Source organism: Octodon degus, unplaced genomic scaffold (genome assembly GCF_000260255.1).
Source record: "Octodon degus isolate 3935 unplaced genomic scaffold, OctDeg1.0 scaffold00230, whole genome shotgun sequence".
Lineage (NCBI taxonomy): Eukaryota > Metazoa > Chordata > Mammalia > Rodentia > Octodontidae > Octodon > Octodon degus.
In genome coordinates, this window is record NW_004524806.1 from 1,577,412 (window position 1) to 1,581,429 (window position 4,018).

The 4,018-nt window shown below is 41.5% G+C and overlaps 1 protein-coding gene across 1 annotated transcript in view; it reads right to left on the reverse strand.

Moving 5' to 3' along the window:
• Nucleotides 1-4,018, reverse strand: part of Sfi1 (SFI1 centrin binding protein) — a 116,963-nt gene that overhangs the window by 49,717 nt on the left and 63,228 nt on the right. The gene's annotated exons all lie outside the window — the stretch shown is intronic.

The following is a 4,018-nucleotide window of genomic DNA, read 5'->3' on the forward strand; positions in this document are numbered from 1 at the left end:
AAGTATTTAACTTTTTTAAAAAGGAGAGGACCTATAAACTAGGCAAGCAGGACTTCTTCAACATTGAAATTCATTCTTTTTTTTTTTTTAATTTTTTTTAATTTTATTTGTGTGTGTATGTGTGTGTGTGGCCAGCTCAGCCCACCAGGGGGCGGGGCTGGCTGGCATGTGGCGCTGGGGGATCGAACCGCGGTCCCTGCGCTTTGCGAAGCTTGTTCTAAGTAGGTGCTTTAGACCACTGAGCCATCCCACCAGCCCCTATTGTATCAATATTAAATATTTTGGATCTAATGATAAAATGTCGGCTTTGCAGATACCACTATCCTTCCTCTTAGTTGTTTGTTGCCAACCATGGTCAACCCCACCATGTTCTTTGATATCGGTGTTGATGGCAAGTCCTTGGGTTGTGTCTCTTTTGAGCTATATGCAGACAAAGTTCCAAAGACAGCAGAAAACTTTCGTGCTCTGAGCATTGGAGAGAAAGGATTTGGTTATAAGGTTCTGCTTTCACAGAATTATTCCAGGATTTATGTGCCAGGGTGGTGACTTCATGTGCCACAATAGCACCTGCAGTAAGTCCATCTACAGGGAGAAATTCGATGAGGAGAACTTCATCCTGAAACACACAGGCCTGGGCATCTTGTCCATGGCAAATGCTGGGCCAAACACAAACAGGTCCCAGTTTTTCATCTGCACTGCCAAGACCGAGCAGCTGGATGGTAAACAAGTGGTCTTCGGGAAGGAGAAAGAGGGCATGAACACGGTGGAGGCCATGGAGCGCTTCGGGTCCAGGAATGTCAAGACCAGCAAGAAGATCACCATCATCAACTGTGCACAGCTCTAATGTGTGTGACTTGTATGTATTGCCACTATCAGACCAGGCCATTCCTCTAGCTCAGGAGAGCACCCTGCGCCGTACCTGCTAGAATGCCCCATCATCTCTGCTCTTACTGCAGTTCTTTGGGTTCCATGTATTCCTTGCTCCCCTCCAAATGTACCTGGATTGCAGAGCTGTTTATGGTTATGAATAAAACTAAATAATGGTTTTAAAAAAAGATAAAATGTCCTTAGTTTTAGAAGATACACATGAGGTATTTAGGATAAACTTTATGTCCACAATTTCAAGTGGCCAAAAAAATACTGTAAGAGGTAAAAAACATTTTTAATCAGTCCATATTTCATTAACCACTTAGTCCTTATTCTTAGACTTAGGTTGGTCAACTAGCATAAAAGGACATACAAGAAACTCTCAAATAAATCTCTCAAATAAATCTCTCAAATCCTGGGAAGCCAACAGGCTAAAAACAATTATTAAGAGAAATACAGAGGGAGGAGGGGATAAAAAGGAGTGAATTACAGGTGTGGGATAAAGTGGATTGATAGGGATAGACTGTGAACCCCAGATCCCAGGCCTGGGAGATGGGGAAAGAAGTCCTATGAGTTAGGAATAAAATCATAGCATCACAAGTAGAGTGTGCCAGCCTCTGTATAGGCCTGAGTCTTGCACGAGTTTGGATTAAAAATCTCACTTTCCCTGCCTCTGCATTTCAACTTCTTTATTTTGGTCTGGACAAGTGAGATGATTTCTTATACATTTATATACCTAAGAAGGAAAAAGCACTCATGGCAAGATGTTAACAATGAGTTAAACTAGATGAAGTACATACAGTATTCACTTTTCAGTGATTTGATACTTGTCAATAATAAAAGGTTGGGGGCCGGGGAGATAGCTCAGTGGTCTAAGCACCTGCCTGGCAAGAACAAGGTCCTCAGTTCAATTCCAGGTACCACTAAATAAATAAGGTTGGGGAAAAAGATTACTGTCACAAAAATACTTTCTGAAAGGAAGAAGTGATTCTTAATAAAGGCAACCCTTCAACAGAGAGTGCAATTTGCCATCCAGCCAACACACTAGTTCTTTCTTTTTGATGCTCCTTGAAAGAACTATCCTCACATCTGGGGATAGTGGCACATGCTTGTAATCCCAGCACTAGGGAGGCTGAAGCAGGAGGATCACTGCAAGTTCGGACCAGCCTGGCTACAAAGTGAGCTCCAGGCCAGGCTGAACTCTTCATAGCAAAACCCTGTCTCAAAAAGACAAAGAAAAAAAAAAAGACAAAGGAACAACAACAACAAAAAAGAGTATCTGACATGACATAACAGATCATCCCTTCCTTCTTTGCCTTGTTTCTATACCCGTTAGGTGCCTTGTTTCTGTTGCTGACTTAACAGGCTCTGTCTTGAAAACTTCTCTTTTAGATTTATTCTCTCCTTTTGTACTTCCATCCTAATCTCATGGCTTTACCATCAGCCTGTCAAGGACTCCCAGGTGTAGGTCTGCCTGGAAACCTCTTCAATACTCTAGCCATATACCCCAGGCCTCTTGGCCGTCACACCACAGACAGAGACCCACAAGGCCCCTCAGGCTGAGCACATGAAATTCAGAGCACAGTCACTCCCAACACTTCCACAAGCTACTTCTCTCTCAGTCATCCACATGTCAGTCAATGGCAACTCCACTGTTCTAACTCTTTAGCCCAACTTTGGAGTCATGGACTCTCTCTAAAGCTTCTTGTATTATTAACTCATTAGCAAATCCTGTTGGCTATTTCTTCCAACTAGTACCAGGATCCAACTATATACAATCTTACTATCACCCTTGCCCAAAGTCTTACTTGGAATTTTTTAACAATACTTTCTTCTGTTTTTATTTTTCAGTGGTGGTGATCGAACCCAGGCCTTCTCACATGCTAGGCAAGTCCTCCACCACTAAGCCACACCCTCAGTTTTCTCCCTCTTCTTTACCCTAGAACCTCTCTGGTCTGTTCCTAACACTACAGTCCATGTGGTCCCTTCTGATTTGCTTTGGTCTTCATGTCACTTAAATCTCTCCTTTTCTATGTAACAGTTCCCCTCTCGGATGTTTTTCTTTTTGGTGTTATTATTAATCAAGTCCTTTACCCTATAAGATGTCCCACATTTTGGATTTGATGGCCTCCTCAAGTTATCTTTAACTTGTTCTACCAACACATGCACTTCCCATAAGCTGACAGACTCATGATAGGCTCACAGTCATGTTCAATTTGGGGGACAAGAATATTTCACGAATGTGGGCAAGCACTTCCTATTCTAAAGTACCATGAGGCATGTCATATTCAGCTGCCACATGGGAGTTAGTCTTCATTATGTTTCCCATCATCCTTTCAAGTGGTGATTGCCATCAAGATCCATGTCCTAGGGCTGGCGAGATGGCTCAGTGGTCTAAAGCACCTACTTGGAACAAGCTTGGGAAAGCACAGGGACCGTGGTTTGATCCCCCAGCACCACATGCCAGCCAGCCCCGCCCCCTGGTGGGCTGAGCTGCCCCCCCCAAAATAAATAAATAAATAAATGTTTTAAAAAAAAAAAGATCCATGTCCTTACAAATGTTGGCAGAACATCAGTTTTCTAAGTCCAGTATTCCTGCTGCATTTATTAACTGGAATTCATCTATAAAAAAGACTTCTTTCGCATTAACCATCCATTTTTTGTGGAGCTATAGGCTGTATAAGAAAGAAGGGATGTGTGCTTAATTTTGCTGCCTTCATTGATTTTCAAAGAATTGAGTAAATGCGCTAATGATCCTAAGCAATGACTTATGAGTTTTTATTTTCTTTTTATTTATTTATTTATTTATTTTTTTAATTTTTCAACAAATAATACACTGCATATATTCTTCTTAGTGGTTAATAATATTGTTTCTTTTTTTTTTTTTTTTTTATTTATTTATTTTTTTAATTTTTCAACAAATAATACACTGCATATATTCTTCTTAGTGGTTAATAATATTTTTTTTTTAACATTTATTTATTTAGTGTGGGTATGTGTGTGTGTGTGTGTGTGGCCAGCTCAGCCCACCAGGGGGCGCAGCTGGCTGGCATGTGGTGCTGGGGGATCAAACTGTGGTCCCTGTGCTTTGCCAAGCTTGTTCCAAGTAGGTGCTTTAGACCACTGAGCCATCTCTCCAGCCCAAGGATTT